Below are 20,470 nucleotides of genomic sequence, written 5' to 3'. Positions count from 1 at the left end.
CAGTGTTTCATCAACAGTGGCTGATCTAGAGGAAGTACTTTGGCCTCTTTTATAACTAAACCTTTATTCATCGGACAGGAGAATCAGTGTGCATTTTATATTCCCTGGGGTTGACTTTTGAAGGTTTTCTGGTGGCAGACCTTTGCCTCTGGAACCATTCCATTTATTATCTTAAGCAATAACAGAAGTATTTTCTTCTAATTTAATCCTAGTCCTCAGTGCAAGAATAGAGTGCTATAGTTAATAAAAAGGTCATTAAAAGACAACATGTGAGTAAACTTGGTACCTCAGTGGAACTTCTGAACATCAGAGGAGACTGCCTCTTTGAATGTGAACTTTAATTAAATAAATTTATCATATTATTTATTTGAGGCAAGGCTTTTTTATGGAAATGTGCAGCGTGGACATAATCATTAGTAGAGAGTGGAAGAGCATGTTCTTTTCATAAATTTGAAAGCTACATTTCTGAATTATTCCACATGGAAAATAAGCTCTTGATAGAGAAATAGAACATGTGTAATGTATTGGTTTGTACATGGACAACAAGATGGCAATTTTCAATTTGGGTTAAATGTCAGCCTGCTTCCCACAAACTGTAGGGGAGTGTGAAGTGAAAATGAAACTTTGGTTTTATTTTATTATAATATATATTTCCTAAATAGGTGATTGTCATATACTCTTATTTTTATAATATATTTATTTATAAGTTGAGGGATGAGAAAAATAGACAAATTAATATTTTTCCAATATTGCATGGTTGCTTTTGAAAAATTAGAGTATCTGTTAACTATATCATTATTTAAATAAGATTTTAGTGCATTAATATGTGTGTTTTATGACAAATGTAATGTTCGGTGTATTTCCTTAGAAATTGACATTAAAAGTAAATTTCGAGGGGAAGATGGCGGCGCTGGGGGAGCACGCGTGTTGGGCCACGCGACCGTTGCTGCCGGTGGTGCAGGCTTGGGAACTCGACGCGCGGCGCTGGGTCTGGGCGCTGCGGCGCAGCCCCGTGAAAGTGGTGTTTCCATTAGGTCAGGTCGTGGAACGGAAGCCCGGTCCCGGGAAGCAGCCTCGGAAGGCGGCGGCAGAGACCGGTCCCCGCGAGCAGCGACTGAAGTAGTCGCGTCAGGTGCCCCCATCCCAGACCCCCAGCACCTGAGAAGAGTCGGGGCTTCGCTATGATAAGGCTTTCCCTGGAGACAAAAGGCTGAGCAGTGTGATGACAGTAGTTAAGTCCAGGCCATTTCGGGAAAAGCAAGGAAAGATCCTGTTGGAAGGTCATAGGCTGATTGCAGATGCTCTCAAGGCTGGTGCTGTGACCAAAGTTTTCTTCTTTAGCCATCTGGAATACATAAAGGAGCTGCCCATTGAGAAGCTGAAAGGTGTTAGGGTCATTAAGGTGAAATTTGAGGATATCAAGGATTGGTCCGACCTAGTAACACCACAAGGAATAATGGGGATTTTGCCAAACCTGACCACGTTAAGATGACATACCCAGAGACTCAGCTTCCCCACACACTGCCCATATTGTTGATTTGTGACAATCTCCGTGACCCTGGGAACCTGGGGACAATTCTGCGATCTGCTGCTGGCGTAGGCTGCAGCAAAGTGTTACTAACCAAAGGCTGTGTGGATGCCTGGGAACCCAAAGTGCTGCGGGCAGGTATGGGTGCACATTTCCAAGTGCCCATTATCAGCAGCCTGGACTGGGAAGCAGTGCCCAACTACCTGCCCACAGACACCCGCGTCTACGTGGCTGACAACTGTGGCCTTTACACGCAGGCCCAGGCCCAGATGTCTAATAAGGCCAGTGACTACGGCTGGGTATGTGACCGACGACCCCTAAAATTTCACAAGTATGAGGAGGAGGAAGAGAATCTAGAAAGTGCAGCCAATAAAGGCTGGCTCCCTGAACTTGAGGCCCAGAGTTACGACTCAGACTGGACAGAGGCACCTGCAGCTGTGGTGATAGGTGGGGAGACCAGCGGCGTGAGCCTGGAGTCCCTGCAGTTGGCTGAGAGCACGGGAGGCAGGAGGCTGCTGATCACTATCGTGCCCGGTGTGGACAGCCTGAACTCGGCCATGGCTGCGAGCATCCTGCTCTTTGAAGGGAAAAGACAACTGCGGGTGAGGGTGGAACACTTGAGCAGGGACGGGAGTTGCCACTGAGAGGGGATGTGGAAGCCAGTCCTCAGTTTTAGGTTGTCTCTGTGGTTATTGGAAAAATAAGAACTTCCCTGACTTTCTGCTTAGCCTCAAAAATAACAAAGGTCAAAATTCCTCCTGAGATTTCCATCTTCCCACCGACTTTTATATATGTGTGTATATGTACATGTGTGTGTGGCTGAGAGAGAGACAACATAAGTAAATGCCCCTCATGGCTGTATGTTTTTAAAAATTGTCCACCAAGGAGCATCTTTGTGCCCAGAAAGTTGCTGAGAGCATCACCTTGGGTAGGGAGGACCCCTCCCTCCACAGCTGGGGGTGCTCTGCAGTCATGGAGCGCTGGTTAGAGGCCGGCCTTGGTCACTCACTCCTGTGATCATTGGTCAATGGAAATTAAACCCCTGTGAAGTGTAGACCAGCAGATTACATTAAAACGTTTTATTTCAGTGTGGTCAGTGGGTCTCAATGCCTGTCTTTTCATCTTTGGCCTAGTGATGAGGACATTGCTAAGAGATTAATGACCCAGGAAGCTGAGGGCTACAGGTGATGGCGTTCAGTAGCTGGCTCTTCTTTTGGCTTGGCTGTTTTAATCTCTGTGATTGTTAATTCAGACCATGACTTAAACACTGTTTATGTATGACACAATTTTTTTCCCCCATTTCTGGTGGAAGAGCTGAATTCATCAGGTGGTATTACACCTTCTTAGCACCTCTGCAGATATCTTTTTGAGAACTTGGTTCAGAAAAGGAGGAAACAGTTCTTAAATCTTCAGCTTAATCCTGCATCTGTCAGCAAAGCTGTACCCTTTTTACTAGCTTCCTGCTATTAGTCCTACTTTGTATAACACTTTTGGTTAAATGTAATGACTTAACTGTTTACATTAATCCCCCATCCTGCATAAACAGAACTGTTAGGAGAATGCCACTGTTCCTGGAGGCTGTGTGAACAAAGGCTCCTGTGAGGGGAGAGGCTGAGGTTCTGAGGATGAGAGCTTGGGGCCCTTGAGCCCACAACTCTGCAGCAAGACCCTGCTGTTCTTCTCTCAAACCCCCAGGGGACCAGGGCAAGCTGGATCCTTACTTACCAAGTGCCAGCGGGATGTAGCCAGGGACACGAGGGCAAAGGCAGATGGTAATCGCTGTGTGTGTAAGTCACTGTGTGTGTGTGAGGTGGGATGGTGGGAACTAGAGTATGGGACCTAGTTCAAGCAGTGCTTTCACAACCACAGTGAATATGGTTGGAGTTGAGGACAAAGACACTAGCAGTGTAGTGTCACCACGTCCCTTCCATATAGTGGCCCCTGTCATGTTTGGGGTTCCTTGGGAGCCCTTCAGCTGCTCATCACAGGGAGGTCCAATGAGTTGCAGCATGCCCAAGATGAACCATGGACCCCTCCCTCCCCCCTTGGCTCGCCCAGCTCCCTGGTAAGACCAAAAGGTCACGCATGACCGTGCCCCAAGTTGTGCCCCGGTGGGATTGCTTTGTTATGTTTGAGGGGAGGGGTTTTTAAAGGAACACTCTCTTTGCTTGGCTGTGCTTTCTCAGGCTGACTGGCCAGAAGCTGCTCTGGTGTCCCACTCTGGTCTGGGGCTGCCCAGGGCCCCACACAGATGTTGGGTGACAGTGGCCCCCAGAATGTTCTTGAGACTCTCCATCCCCCATCAGCTTTTAAAAAGTAGAAAAGCCCACAGCCTTTATGCTGTGTTGAGCCCACAAAGGCTGGGGCCCTCTGCCAGCTTCACAGCTATAATGCCCGTCACACCAGCAGGTGAAATTGGTGGCGGTGGACACCGGAGAACCATACTACTCTATTGACAGTCTCCCAACACGTTGGAAAAGTGCTAAAGAAACACGTCACTAAAAAGAGGCTCGCAGAAACTAACAAACACACCATTGTAAAGCAATTATACTCCAATAAAGATTTTAAAAAAATCAAAAAATAAAAAGAGGCTCATGCCTTTTCAGCATAAAAAAAAAAAAAAAAGTAACTTTTAGGTTGAGGTGGCCCTCAGTGCTTTTCCCAATGTACTTTATGGTGTGCTTTACTGAATCTGCTGAGGGAGGCATCCAGGTTGAGATCTCCCTTAAGGATATATAGATGTCCTGTATTTTTGATCATTGTGACTACAAATAAATGTGTAGTGACATGTGCATATATAAATAATTATGGCAATTAAGCAATAGTGGAACATTTTCACTGAGAAATTTTATACATTTAACCTATCAGTTACTTTAGAAAATTTATATAAAAATGGCTGAATGGACATGTTTAAAGCTTTCTTCCTTTCTTTCTTCTTTCCTTCCTTCCCTCTTTTATTCTCTCTGACAGTGATGGGTGATGGGAAGCATTTGGGTTTGTTTTATTTTATGAAGCCTTTGATCTTTTTGCATATTTCACTTTTTATTATGAAAAATTTCCAGCATATACAAAGGTATAGAGAGCATCATGTACTGAATCTCTAACATCCGTTACCCAACTTCAGCAGTTATTAACCCTTGGCCACTCTTGATTCATCTATACCTCCACCTTTTAATCTTTTAAAACAGATTTTTCAGCACTGAGTTATAAAAGATTGATGTCTCAATTTTTCTACAAACATTTTCTGCTAAATGTACATGTTCAAATGTAAAGGATTATTTATCCAAAAATGTTACATTCACGAATGCCAGCAGTGAAGCTAGTTTTGTTCTGTCTTCTCTCTCTATCCCAAGTCCTCAAATTTACACGCCCCCACTCTCTTCCGAACACTCCTTATGGTCTATTTAGTAGATTTCAGTTCTCCTGTGTTCGTTTCCCCTGTGGTACAGCGTGCTTACTTTGTGATTATTTTGTAGTATGTCTTTTGCCCTTTGGGGTTTTCCTCAAACTAAAATCAAGCAATTCAGTTGAGCTCTGTATCAGTTCCTTGAAGTTGAAGATATAATGCCATCAATAAAAATGAGACTGGAGCAAATATCTTGCTTGGTCCATGTTTAAAAAAATTTCCTTCTTTGTATTAGTAGTTTTAGCTAATTCTATTAATTACACATGCCCTTGTGTTAGTAACTACCTTTTTAAAAAAAAAAAATCATAGAGATAATGGAAGGTAGCATAGATGCAACCATAATTTATGGTAATCTGATTAACTTTGTCCTGTGACTACAAACCAGCTACAAAGTGAAGCTAACAGCTCTAATGCAGGCCAATAACTGAGAATTATTAATTTCGTGTAACTTATTTCCCAGTTAGCAGTTCTATCTGAAAATAATTTAGACACTGAGATTTGAAGTTGTGTATTCGTTTCAGGATAATATTCCATTAGAGAAAATATAACGGAAGACTCATTTTACAACACTGTAGGAAAGCTTTTCTTCATCTTCACTGAAACTTTACTGAATTTGAAAAATGGAGTTATTCTCTGTGGAGTTCTTCAAATAGGAATTAATACCTTACCTACAGCCTCTTTATTGACAAAAGGAATGATGGTATTGTAATTGACTACAATTATTTATTTAGTGGTATTAGCTAAAATTTTTTAAGCACTGATTTTGTACCAATTACTATGCATAGTGCTTATACCTTTTGTCTGTTTTCATAGTGAGAATTGTTCTGTGAAATAGGAATAATCCTTTGCTTTCTTTTTCAAATGAGGACTTTGAGTTATGGAGAACGTAGGGTAAAGTTAGTGAGTAGAACAGCAAGGTCTAGAATCCAGGCTTGCAGACCCCAGTAGTCTGCATTCTAAATAACTCCGTTATGCATAATATAATATTTGTAAAATATTTAATGCAGTTGATTTCTCTAAGATATTCCATATTATTTTAGTATAATTCTATAAAATTTTCTCTTTTCCCTTTCAAAGATAGAAATTTCTTGTTTGTGTTAATGATTTGAAATGTAAGCATATGCTCTTTTTGGTGTAATCAGTACTGTAATATTCATGGAAATAGAACCTAAACTTCATAGTAGAGTTTTGGCCCTAGTGGGTCGATTTTAAAATGTACCAGAAATGTTCAGCACAATGCTGCCGTGTGGCTGTTTCCTAAGCTTTTAGAGGAAATCTCTCTCCCTTCTCTCCCAGGAGATAGTTTCTGTGTATGAATGTGTTTGGCAATTGATAGCCAGCCTTCATCTTTATAAAGAGTTGGGTTTTTTTGGTTGTTGTTTTTTTTAGTTATCTCAACCAAATCTTTTGGCCTAGTACTCAGTGGTCTACAAATTTCCTCAGAAAAACTTAATTCTCCATCAGTCAATTATCTAGTGTTGCCACTTTTTATGACTTGCCTGATCAATTATGTTTCTTTTACTTAAAAAAATGCTTTATATTTGATTAAAATTGAAATCATTTGAGGGGGCCATGACAGTATAATATTTTGCTTTACCAAACTAGGAACAATATTTCAAAAATCAGAAGTCACTAAGCTATGTATAGATATAGTTCCCCAGAAAGCTTCATTAAAGATACATGAGGGTTCATTTTTCTTTTCCTACTTTGTCAGCATTTGAAAATGGCTCTACATCTTTCTTCTGAAAGCTGACTTTGATTAAATGCCCTATGTACAATGCACTGAAAAGTTTCTTACTTTGTAAAACAGGATATATAAAGTTGTATGCTGTAGATTGCAAAGAACAAGAACAGAATTCCTGTTACACATCTTTCCAGTCCAGCTGATAAGAAAATCTGGGAAGCCACACTTGAAAAATGAACTGTTTAGGGTAGAAAAGAGAGGGGAGTAGAGGTTTTTCTTATACAGGTTTCTCCAGTTTATTTTAGCTGAGAGAGTACGTTTTTGAAGGTGCCAAATCACATCACTCCAGCTAGCTTATGTAACTTGCTGAATAATCAAAAAGTTCTTGTCCATATCATGGATCTGTTGAGCCTGGCAATGATTCTTTGTCCTGGTCCTCTGGGTGTTACACTCCCTTGTCCTCTTTTGCAGGCAGTTCACTATAACAAGAACCCGTTATTGTAATATTCATTCCTCCACTTTGGTGAAACTTGTTTTTACAGATCAGATAGGTTAATAATAGCTTATGGTGGCAATTTTCACACTTATCTTTATGTATCAAATAATTAATTATACTAAGATTTGTAAAGTCTCCAATTAGAGCATATTTTTTAGCCATGAGTCAGTCCATCTATGTGTATATGTGTATGTGAATGTTGTGACTGTCATATTTCTAGAAATTCTTCTCAACAGAGAGGTATTGGCACATAATTTGTAGTTTGTATTTAAAATATAGACTGACTCTTAAGATGTAAATAGACATTGAGCTGATTCTTGCCAGCAGTTATTTCAATAATCACATATATTTAGGACAGAGCTTTGCTTTCAACTGAAAGTGCTTAAAGTAGAACAGAAATGAAATCAAATGTAATTATTTGATGTTGAGTTTTCTAAAGAGTTTGGCCACAGTTTTGAATTGAGAGGAACTACACTGAAAACAATATTCAATAAAGTATCTTTTAGAGCAGTGAGGCTAAGATTTTCTTTGTGAAACCTGCATAGGATTAGAACATTCAATTAGAATTTCCTTTTTAAGATATCTGGGCCACAGAGATGACATTTATGAGATTAAAATGCTAGAAAATCAACAAAAAAAAATGTGTTTAAAAATAACCAAGAATGGCAAAAACAAAGAGAACACAGCCTTCTTGTAAACAGTAACAGGATGAGGAACATTTCTGAATTGCCCTTCCCACCCTGTGTTCAGATATTTGGTAATCAGTCCTCAGAAACCCTTCCAGCTGCATGAATATGTTGGCTGTTTTTAGTTTTCTAGTACATGAGGATCTTGGGAAGAAGCCTTAGAACTCATAAAATGCCATAATTCCCATCGCCTCCTGAGCAGAAAGCCACCTTTACTTCCTTGGTGTGAGCAAGGGTTGGACTGGGCCATGCGGCCCAGGGGACTGCAGACCCAAGGCTGTGAGGTGCAGATATTGTCTGGCTGGCTTTGCCCATTAGTCCACTGAATAGGCACAGACAGATCCAGATGCGAGGGCTGAAACATGGCAAGGCAAGTGCCAACTGCTGCGTTCCATAGAGATCACATTCAGAGACATGGGGTTTGTATGCAAGTTAGGCCCAGTTCAGAGATCTGTAATGGAGATCTTCAGAAACAGATGAAATCTGTTGATTAGTCTATTTCTACTAATCAATCTACAGTGGGACACTGGATTGATAACATGGCCACTCAGTTCACCTACCCACTTAGATGTTGGCTGTCAGAAAAAAACATGTCTTTCTTTTTGAAAAAAAAAATATTAGAATACAGTTGACTTACAATATTATATTAGTTTCAGGTATACAACATGGTGATTCATTATTTTTATAGATTACACACCATGCAAAGTTATAAAATATTGACTATGTTTCCAGTGCAACATATTTCTTCTTTATACCTGAGCTATGCTTCCCCTGAGGTCTAGATCATTGTCTTTAATTTATTCTCAAAGTAGTCTTTTAATCACCACTTAACAATGCCTCTGTGCTTCCTTTATTACCATAGTGTTGACATGTTACCCTTCCCTCACTGCTTTCTCTGCCTTTGATTTTTAAGACAGATTGAGTCTTTGCGGAGATGTATCAGGCAGCTGGATTTCAAATGCTTTTAAATTCTTTTTAAAAACCACAGCTGCTTAACAATGGAAGGAGCCATTTAAAAATAGACTAATCCAATCCAACTTTCCTTGAACTTATGCTCTTTATTTTATATATAGTATATATGTTTTATATTTTATATATATTATATTATATATATAAAATAAAGAGCAAAAGTTTGTATATAAAATAAAGCATAAGTTATATATATAAAGACATTCCTAACATAGAAAAGTATGGAAATATTTCAACTTGTATCTATGCTAGCTAGCAAAACCCAACACAAGAAACTGGTAAAGCAAACCAAAAGGATAATTTCATGTATAAATTTAGATGGAAAACCCATCTTTTTAAAAGTAGCAGGTGAGGGGATTCCTGGGACTTGAGATGACAGAGTAGGAGGATGTGGAGTTCACGTCTCCTCACAACTAGGACACCTACAAGGTGCTGGTGGGGGACCATGGACACCTAAGGGGATGGGAGGAATCCCCATGTGACCAGGTAGGGCATGGGGGGGAAAAGGAGGGGGTAGGAAAAGTGGAAGTGGGACGGGACCAGTGCCCCTGAGGGGTGGCTGGGGGGGGTGGGGTTTCCACACTGGGAGGGTCCCACTCACTGCGGGGGGATTGGCAGAGATGGAGAGGGACCTTCAGGGGATTGAGGGACCAGAGGGGAATGTGGCCAGATTCTCCCCCACCAGCTCGACCCCCAGTGAGCCTGCTGTGGTCCTGGGACTGAACCCCCACCCCTGGGCCCCCTCCAGCTGCGTGGGTCCTGGGCCTGAGCCCCAACCACCCCCCCCAGGCCTCTTCCTGCTGTGTGGGTCCCCCAGCCTGAGCCCCGCACCCCCAGGGCCTCCTCTGGCCGCGTGGATCCAGACGGGCTGAGCGGCACTCCCCTCCAAGGCTTACTCTTGCTTTGCTGGCCCCTGCGGGCAAGCCTGCAGAGGCCTGCGCCCCAGCTGGCCTGCATGGGCACGTGTGCTCTGGGCCAGCTTCAGGAACAGACATTGGTGAAAGGAACACACACAGAGGTGAGGCTGACACAGTGGCTCCAGATACCTACCTAGAGGTATTGGAGGCCTACTGGGGAGGTGGGGGTAGGCTGTAGCTCACCATGGGGGCAAGGACACTGAGAGTGGAGGCACCAGGGAATTTTTTTTTTTAATTTTTTGATTTTTATTTATTTTCATTTTTTTAAACTTTAATTTTTATTCTCTTCTTTTTTCTTTTTTTATTTGCTGTGGTGATTGTGTTTTGTTGTTTCATTTTTCTTGTTATTTTTTCTAATATATTTTTATTTTTCTAATTTTATTTTGTTTATTTTTATTTGTTTTTTTAATTTTAAAATGTTGTTTTGATGTCATCTTTTATTTAAAGCAGCTTTCCCAAGCTAAAGGATACCTTCCCTGGGTCATGATTTGACATAGGATCAGACTCTTCTCTCAAATTGGTCATTATTAAGTGACTTGTAACCTTAATTACTGGAAAATTTCTCTCAGCAGCAATGATATTGTTCATGGTGTTTTTGTTGAACTAAATCAATTACAACCAAATTATTTCTAAGCCTTACAAAATATATGAGACTCATATTCAATGTCTAGTTATAGATAAAGGCACAAAAATTATTCAATGGAATGTAAGGTTTAATTAGGTGGAACTTCAGGACCAATGAGAGGCTGAGTATTATATTGGTTAACAGTGTGAGCTCTTCCAGGCATTTGGGGCTTGTATCCTGACTCTGCAAGGTTTTAAATAATCTTTTTGTCTACTTGTTAATCAGTACAGATGCATTCGCCATTTTAACAATCAGTATACAAGCTCAGAACATACCACTCTGTACTGGAAACTTTTACGTACATCTGGATTTGTAAAGCTTCTCCTCTGCAGGAGCTGCTTTCTTCATATTCCATCTCCTTGTCCAGGGCTTAGTCTCCACATGGCACTTACTTAGAGGTCAGTAAATATTTTTGGAATGAAGTCATGAATAAATGCTGAAGGTAAATAACTAATGGTTTCTCTTTTCTCTTAAAGTTGTATGTGGAGTAACTTCAGAAGTCAAGAGAGGAGTCTAAAGGAAAATAGAAAAGTCTTACCCATGTAAAAGAATGTGAAATAAAAGCTTGTCTTGCCTTTTAGCTTTTTTTTTTTCTTTTAACATCTTTATTGGAGTATAATTGCTTTACAATGATGTGTTAGTTTCTGCTGTACAACAAAGTTAATCAGCTATATGTATACATATAACCCCATATCCCCTCCCTCTTGTGCCTCCCTCCCACCCTCCCTATCCCACCCTTCTAGGTGGTCACAAAGAACCGAGCTGATCTCCCTGTGATATGCAGCTGCTTACCACTCGCTAGCTATTTTACATTTGGTCGTGTATACATGTCAATGCTACTCTCTTACTTCATCCCAGCTTACCCTCCCACCCCTGCCCTGTGTCTTCAAGTCCATTCTCTATGTCTGCGTGTTTATTCCTGTCCTACCATTAGGTTCATCCGAACCTTTTTTTTTTTTTTTTTTAGATTCCGTATATATGCTTTAGCGTACGGTATTTGTTTTTCCCTTTCTGACTTCACTCTGTATGACAGACTCTACATCCATCCAACTCACTACAAATAACTCAATTTTGTTTCTTTTTGTGACTGAGTAATATTCCGTTGTATATATGTGCCACATATTCTTTATCCATTCATCTATTGTTGAACATTTAGGTTGCTTCCATGTCCTGGTTATTGTAAATAGTGCTGCAAAGAACATTGTGGTACATGTCTCTTTTTGAATTATGGTTTTCTCAGGGTATATGCCCAGTAGTGGGATTGCTGGGTCATATGGTAGTTTTAATTTTAGTTTTTTAAGGAATCTCAACACTGTTCTCCATAGTGGCAGTATCAATTTACATTCCCACCAACAGTGCAAGAGGGTTCCCTTTTCTCCACACTTTCTCCAGCATTTATTGTTTGTAGATTTTTTGATGATGTCCATTCTGACTGGTGTGAGGTGATACCTCATTGTAGTTTTGATTTGCATTTCTCTAATGATTAGTGAGGTTGAGCTTCCTTTCTTGTGTTTGTTGGCAATCTGTATATCTTCTTTGGAGAAATGTCTATTTAGGCCTGCCCATTTTTTGATTGGGTTCTTTGTTTTTTTGATATTGAGCTGCATGAGCTGCTTGAATACTTTGGAGATTAATCCTCCGTCAGTTGCTTTGTTTGCAAATATTTTCTCCCATTCTGAGTGTTTTCTTTTCGTCTTGTTTATGATTTCCTTTGCTGTGCAAAAGCTTTTAAGTTTCATTAGGTCCCATTTGTTTATTTGTGTTTTTATTTCCATTTCTCTAGGGGCTGGGTCAGAAAGGATCTTGCTGTGATTTATGTCGTAGAGTGTTCTGCCTATGTTTTCCTCTAAGAGTTTGACAGTGTCTGGCCTTACATTTAGGTCTTTAATCCATTTTGAGTTTATTTTTGTGTATGGTGTGAGGAAGGATTCTAATTTCATTCTTTTACATGTAGCTGTCCAGTTTTCCCAGCACCACTTATTGAAGAGGCTGTCTTTTCTCCATTGTATATTCTTGCCTCCTTTGTCAAAGATAAGGTGACCATATGTGCGTGGGTTTATCTCTGGGCTTTCTATCCTGTTCTGCTGATCTATATTTCTGTTTTTGTGCCAGTACCATACTGTCTTGATTACTGTAGCTCTGTAGTATAATCTGAAGTCAGGGAGCCTTATTCCTCCAGCTCCGTTTTTCCTTCTCAAGATTGCTTTGGGGTCTTTTGTGTTCCCATACAGAGTGTAAAATTTTTTGTTCTAGTTCTGTGAAAAATGCCATTGGTAGTTTGATAGGGACTGCACTGAATCTGTAGATTGCTTTGGGTAGTATAGTCATTTTCACAATGTTGATTCTTCCAATCCAAGAACATGGTATATCTCTCCATCTGTTTGTGTCATCTTTGATTTCTTTCATCAGCATCTTATAGTTTTCTGAGTACAGGTCTTTTGTGTCCTTAGGTAGGTTTATTCCTAGGTATTTTATTCTTTTTGTTGCAATGGTAAATGGGAGTGTTTGCTTAATTTCTTTTTCCGATTCTCCATTGTTAGTGTATAGGAATGCAAGAGATTTCTGTGCATTAATTTTGTATCCTGCTACTTTACCAAATTCATTGATATATTTTCTTCTTGGCTTGATCCTTTGATCATTATGTAGTGTCCTTCTTTGTCTCTTGTGTCCTATTTTGTCTAATATGAGAATTGGTACTCCAGCTTTCTTTTGATTTCCATTTACGTGGAATATCTTTTTCCATTCCCTCACTTTTAGTCTGTATGTGTTTCTAGGTCTGAAATGGGTCTCTTGTAGACAGCATATATATGGGTCTTGTTTTCATATTCCCTCAGCCAGTCTGTGTCTTTTGGTTGGAGCATTTAATCCATTTACATTTAAGGTAGTTATCAATATGTATGTTCCTATTACCATTTTCTTAATTGTTTTGGGTTTCTTTTTGTAGGTCTTTTTCTCCTCTTATGTTTTCTGCCTAGAGAAGTTCCTTCAGCATTTGTGGTAAAGCTGGTTTGGTGGTGCTGAATTCTCTTAATTTTTGCATGTCTGTAAAACTTGATTTCTCTGTCAAATCTGAATGAGATCCTTGCAGGGTAGAGTAATCTTGGTTGTAGGTTTTTCCCTTTCATAAGTTTAAATATGTCCTGCTACTCCTTTCTGGCTTGCTGAGTTTCTGCTGAAAGAGCAGCTGTTAACTTTCCGGGGATTCCCTTGTATGTTATTTGTTGATTTTCCCTTGCTGCTTTTAGTATTTTTTCTTTGTAGTTAAGTTTTGATAGTTTGATTAATATGTGTCTTGGCATGTTTCTCCTTGGGTTTATCCTATATGGTAGTCTCTGCACTTTCTGGACTCTATTGACTATTTCCTTTCCCAAGTTAGGGAAGTTTTTGAGCATAATCTCTTCAGTTATTTTCTCAGACCCTTTCTTTTTCTCTTCTTCTTCTGGGACCCCTATAATTTGAATGTTGGTATGCTTAATGTTGTCCCAGAGGTCTCTGAGACTGTCCTCAATTCTTCTCATTCTATTTTTTTTTATTCTGCTCTGTAGCAGTTATTTCCTTTCTGTCTTCCAGGTCACTTATTCCAGGTCACTTATTCTTCTGCCTGTTATTCTGCTATTGATTCCTTCTAGAGTATTTTTAATTTCATTTATTGTTTTGTTCATCATTGTTTGTTTGCTCTTTAGTTCTTCTAGGTCCTTGTTAAATATTTCTCGTATTTTCTCCATTCTATTTCCAATATTTTGGATCATCTTTACTATCATTACTCTTAATTCTTTTTCAGGTAGACTGCCTATTTCCTCTTCATTTGCTTGGTCTAGTGGGTTTTTACCTTGCTCGTTCATGTGCTGCATATTTTTTCTGTCTTCCCATTTTGTTTAACTTACTGTGTTTGGGGTCTTCTTTTTGCAGGCTGCAGGTTCATAGTTCCTCTTACTTCTGGTGTCTGCGCCCAATGGGTGAGGTTGATTTGGTGGCTTGTGTAGACTTCCTGGTGGGGGTGACTGGTGTGTGTGTTCTGGTGGGTGGGGCTGGATCTTGTCCCACTGGTGGGCAGGGCCACGTCTGTTGCTGTGTTTTGGGGTGTCTGTGAAATCAGTATGAGTTTAGGCATCCTGTCTGCTAATGCGTGGGGTTGTGTTCTTGTCTTGGTAGTTGTTGGCATGGGGCGTCCAGCACTGGAGGTTGCTGTCCTTTGGGTGGAGCTGGGTCTTAGTGTTGAGACAGAGATCTCTGGGAGAGCTCTTGCTGATTAATATTACGTGGGGTGGGTAGGCCTCTGGTGGTCCAACGTCCTGGACTCAGCTCTCCCACCTCGGGGGCTCAGGCCCTACACCCGGCTGGAGCACCAAGACCCTGCCAGCTGCACAACACAGAAGAAAAGGAAGAAAAAAAACGAACAGACAGAACCCTAAACCAAATGGTAAAAGCAAAACTGAACAGACAAAATCACACAAAGAAACAGACACACTCACAAAAAGAAAAAAAAAAAGGAAGAGAGCAACCAAACCAATAAAGAAACCCACAAATGAAAACAAACACTAAAAACTAAACTAAGATAAACATAAAACCAAAAACAAATCAAACACAGAAAGCGAACTCCAAGTCCACAGTTGCCCCCAAAGTCCACTGCCTCAACTTTGGGAACAATCGTTGTCTGTTCAGGTATTCCACAGATGCAGAGTTTACCAAGCCAACTTCAGGGATTTAATCCACTGCTCCTGAGGCTGCACGGAGACATTTCTCTTTCTCTTCTTTGTTCACACAGCTCCTGCGGTTCAGCTTTGGTTTTGGCCCCACCTCTGCTTGTAGACCGCCCTACAAGGCGTCTGTTCCCTAACCAGACAGGAAGGGTTTAAAACAATGGCTGATTAGGGCTTTCTTACTCAGGCCAGGGAGAGGGAGGGGTATGGTAGTCACAACTGGGAGTGTCTGCGGTGGCAGAGGCTGGCATGAAGTTGCAACAGCCTGAGACATGCTTTGTGTTCTCCTGGGGAAGTTGGCCCTGGATCACAAGACCCTGGCAGTAGCTTGCTGCACAAACTCCCAAGAGGGTGTGGGTAGTGACCTGCACTTGCACACAGGACCCTTTGTGGCAGCGGTGGCAGTGGTAGCGGTAGAGATCCGTGCCTGCCTCTGGGGTCTGAGATGATAGCCGCAGCTTGCGCCCATCTCTGGAGCTTGCTTAGGTGGTGCTCTGCTGTCTGTGGGCAAATGGATCAGGAAGCACCTCTCATTGCACACCCCGAAACAATGGTCTCTTGCCTATTAGACAGGTCCAGACTTTTTCCTGGACTCCCTCCCTGCTAGCTGTGGCACACTAGCCCCTTTCAGGCTGTCTTCATGTAGCCAACCCCAGTCCTCTCCCTGGGCTCTGACCTCTGAAGCCTGAGCCTCAGCTTGCAGCCTTCACCTGCCCTGGCAGGGGAGCAGACAAGCATCTCAGGCTGGTGAGTGCTGGTCAGCACTGATTCTCTGTGTGGGAATCTCTCTGCTTTCCCCTCTACACCCATATTGCTGCACTCTTTTCTGTGGCTCCAAAGCTCACCCCTCCCCTTCTGAGCCAGTGAGGGGGCTTCCTAGTGTATGGAAATTTACCTCCTTCATAGCTCCCCCCCAGAGGCACAGGTCTAGTCCCTATTCCTTTGTCTCTCTCTTTTTTTTTTTTTTTTCGCCCTACCCAGGTTCGTGGGGATTTTCTGGCCTATTTGGAAGTCTGAGGTCTTCTGCCAGCGTTCAGTAGGTGTCCTGTAGGAGTTGTTCCACATGCAGATGTATTCTTGATATACTTATGGGGAGGAAGGTGATCTCCACGTCTTACTCCTCCACCATCTTGAAGGTCGCTTCTTATTTTGTTTTCTATTGTTTGTTATTTTTCAGCTCTTTTCTGTTTGTTGCTTTTTTTAAATTTTGCTGTGTCATGTGGCTTGCCGGGTCTTGGTTCTCAGACCTGAGATTGCACCTGAGGTCCTGTGGTGGGAGCGCCGAGTCCAAGCTCCTGGACTAACAGAGAACTTCAGGTCCCAGGGAATATTAATATTCCTGGTATATGAAGTTCTCCCGGAGGTCCTCATCTCGATACCAAGACCTGGCTTCACCCAACTGCCTGCAAAATCCAGTGCTGGATGCCTATGCCCAAACAACTAGCGACACAACCCCACCAGTAACACAGCCCCTCCTATCAAAAAAAAAAAAAAAAAATGATGACAAAAAATACATTACAGATAAAGGAGCAAGGTACAAATCTAGAAGACCAAATAAATGAAGAGGAAATAGGCAACCTACCTGAAAAAGAATTCAGAGTAATGATAGTAAAGATGATCCAAAATATCAGAAATAGAATGGAGGCATAGAGCGAGAAAATATGAATAATGTTTAACAAGGACCTAGAAGAACTAAGGAACAAACAGTGTTGAACAGCAAAATAATAGAAACGAAAACTACACCAGAAGGAATCAATAGCAGAATATCTGAGGCAGAAGAACTAATAAGTGACCTGGAAGATAGAATGGTGGAAATAACTGCTGAGGAGCAGAATAAAGAAAAAAAAGAATGAAAAGAAATGAGGACAGTCTGAGAGACATCTGGGACAACATTAAGCACACCAACATTTGGATTATATGCATCCCAGAAGAAGAATTGAAAAAGAAAGGGTCTGAGAAAATATTTGAAGAGATTATACTTGAAAAGTTCCCTAACATGGGAAAGGAAATAGTCAATCAAGTCAGGAAGTGCAGAGAGTCCCATACAGAATAAATCCAAGGAGAAACATGCCGAGACACATATTAATCAAACTAACAAAAATTAAATTCAAAGAAAAAATGTTAAAAGCATCAAGGGAAACAAAAAATAACATACAAGGGAATCCCCATAAGGTCATTAGCTGATTTTTCAACAGAAACTCTGCAGGCCAGAAGGGAGTGGTAGGAAATATTTAAAGTAAGGAAATGGAAGAACCTACAACCAAGATTACCCATGAAGGATCTCATCCAGATTTGATGGAGAAATCAAAAGCTTTACAGACAAGCAAAATGTAAGAGAATTCAGCACTGCCAAACCAGCTTTACAACAAATGCTAAAGGAACTTCTTTAGGCAGGAACACAAGAGAAGAAAAAGACCTACAAAAACTAACCCAAAACAATAAGGAAGAAGGTAATAGGAACATACATATCGATAACTACCTTAAATGTAAATGGATTAAATGTTCCAATCAAAAGACACAGACTGACTGAATGGATACAAAAACAAAACCCGTGTATATACTGTCTACAAGACACCCACTTCAGACCTAGAAACACATACAGACTGAGAGTGAGAGGACGGAAAAAGATATTCCATGCAAATGGAAATCAAAAGAAAGCTGGAGTAGCAATTCTCATATCAGATAAACTAGACTTTAAAGTAAAGACTTACAAGAGACAAGGAAGGACACTGCATAATGATCAAGGGATCAATCCAAGAAGAAGATATAACAACTGTAAATATTTATGCACCCAACATAGGAGCACTTCAGTACATGAGGCAAATGCTAACAGCCATAAAAGGGGAAATTGACAGTAACACAGTAACAATGAGGGACTTTAACACCCCACATACACCAATGGACAGATCATTCAGGCAGAAAAGAAATAAGGAAGCACAAGCTTTAAGTGACACAAAAGACCAATATACTTAATTGATATTTCTAGGACATTCCATCCAAAAACAACAGAATACACTTTCTTCTCAAGTGCACATGGAACATTCTCCAGGATAGATCACTTCTTGTTTCACAAATCGAACCTTGGTAAATTTAAGAAAATTGAAATTGTATCAAGTATCTTTTCTGACCACAACACTATAAGACTAGATATCAATTAATGAAAAAACAAACTGTAAAAAATACAAACACCTGGAGGCTAAACAATATGGTACTAAATAACCAAGAGATCACTGAAGAAATCAAAGAGGAAATGAAACAATACCTAGAAATGACAATGGAAACATGATGACCCAAAGCATATGGGATGCAGCAAAAGCAGTTCTAACAGGGAAGTTTATAGCAATACAATCCTACCTCAAGAAACAAGAAAAATCTCAAATAAACAACCTAATCTTACACCTAAAGCAACTAGAGAAAGAAGAACAAACAAAACCGAAAGTTAGTATATGGAAAGAAATCATAAAAATCGGAGGAGGATTAAATGAAATAGAAAGGAAGAAAACAATAGCAAAAATCAATTAAACTAAAAGCTGGTTCTTTGAGAAGATAAACAAAATTGATAAATCAGACTCATCAAGACAAAAAACGGGAGAATATTCAAATCAATAACATTAAAAGTGAAAAAGGAGAAATTACAACTGACACTGCAGAAATACAAAGGATCATAAGTGACTACTACAAGCAGCTATATGCCAATAAAATGGACAACCTGGAAGAAATGGACAAATTTTTAGAAAGCTACAACCTTCCAAGATTGAACTAGAAGAAATAGAAAATATGACCAGACCAGTCACAAGTAATGAAATTGAAACTGTGATTAAAAAACTCCTAACAAACAAAAGTCCAGGATGAAATGGCTTCACAGGTGAATTCTATCAAACATTTAGAGAGGAGCTAACACCCATCCTTCTCAAATTCTTCCAGAAACTTACAGAGCAAGGAACACTCCCAAGCTCATTCTACAAAGGCACAATCACCCTGATACCAAAACCAGACAAAGATGTCAGAAAAAAAGAAAATTACAGACCAATATCACTGATGAACATCGTTGCAGAAATCCTCAACGAAATTCTAGCAAACTGAATCCAACAACACATTAAAAGGATCATACAGCATGATCAAGTGAGACTTATCCCAGGCATGCAAGTATTCTTCAATATATGCAAATCAATCAATGTGATAACACCATATTGACAAATTAAAGAATAAAAGCTATATGATCATCTCAATAGATGCAGAAAAAGCTTTTGACAAAATTCAACACCCATTTATGATAAAAACTCTCCAGAATATGGGCATAGAGGAAACATACCTCAACATAATAAAGGCCATATAAAACAAACCTACAGCCAACAGGTCAATGGTGAAAAGCTGAAAGCATTATCTCTAAAATCAGGAATAAGACAAGGATGTCCACTCTCACCACTATTATTGAACATAGTTTTGGAAGTCCTAGCTATGGCAATCAGAGAAGAAAAAGAAAGAAAAGGAATCCAAATTGGAAAAAAAGTAGAACTGTCACTGTTTGCAGATGACATGATATTATACATAGAAGATCCTAAAGATGCTACCAGAAATTTTCTGTAGCCAATCAATGAATTTGGTAAAGTTGCAGGATACAAAATTAATGCAGAGCAATCTCATGAATTTCTATGCACTAACAACGAAAGATCAGAAAGAGAAATTCAAGAAACAATCCCATACACCACTGCAACAAAAAGAATAAAATACCTAGGAATAAACCTACCTAAGGAGGTAAAACACCTGTATTCAGAAAACTATAAAACACTGATGAAAGAAATAAAAATGACACAAACAGATGGAGAGATATACCACATTCTTGGATTGGAAGAATCGTGTATTATGAAAATGACTATACTACCCAAAGCAATCTACCGATTCAGGGCAGTCCCTATCAAATTACCAATGCCATTTTTCACAGAATTAGAAGGAAAATTTTTACAATTTATATGGAAACACAAAAGACCCCGAATAGCCAAAGCAATCTTGAGAAAGAAAAACAGAGCTGGAGGAATCGAGCTCCCTGACTTCAGACTATACTACAAAGCTACAGTCATCAAGACAGTATGGTACTGACACAGAAACAGAAATATAGATCAGTGGAACAGGATAGAAAGCCCAGGGATAAACCCATGCACATATGGTCACCTTATCTTTGATAAAGGAGGCAAGAATATACAATGAAGAAAAGACAGCCTCTTCAGTAAGTGGTGCTGCCAAAACTGGACAGCTCCATGTAAAAGAATGAAATTAGAATACTTCATAACACCATACACAAAAATAAACTCAAAATGGATTAAAGACCTAAATGTAAAATCAGACACTATAAAACAGAGGAAACATAGGAAGAGCACTCTTTGAGATAAATCACAGCAAGATCTTTTTTGACCCACCTCCTAAAGTAATGAAAATGAAAACAAAAATAAACAACTGGGACC

General features: G+C 40.1%; 1 protein-coding gene and 1 pseudogene across 2 annotated transcripts in view; both read left to right on the top strand.

The window, feature by feature from the left end:
- The window catches only part of KHDRBS2 (KH RNA binding domain containing, signal transduction associated 2), a 699,319-nt gene that overhangs the window by 44,220 nt on the left and 634,629 nt on the right, over positions 1–20,470 (top strand). The gene's annotated exons all lie outside the window — the stretch shown is intronic.
- LOC309607981 (rRNA methyltransferase 3, mitochondrial pseudogene) lies at positions 886–9,295 on the top strand (annotated as a pseudogene). The gene has a single exon. The product of its transcript is annotated as an rRNA methyltransferase 3, mitochondrial pseudogene (transcript).

This window comes from Balaenoptera borealis, assembly GCF_965194805.1.
Source record: "Balaenoptera borealis genome assembly, chromosome: 12".
NCBI classification, from domain to species: Eukaryota; Metazoa; Chordata; class Mammalia; order Artiodactyla; family Balaenopteridae; genus Balaenoptera; species Balaenoptera borealis.
This window is presented reverse-complemented; position numbering and strand designations above follow the sequence as displayed.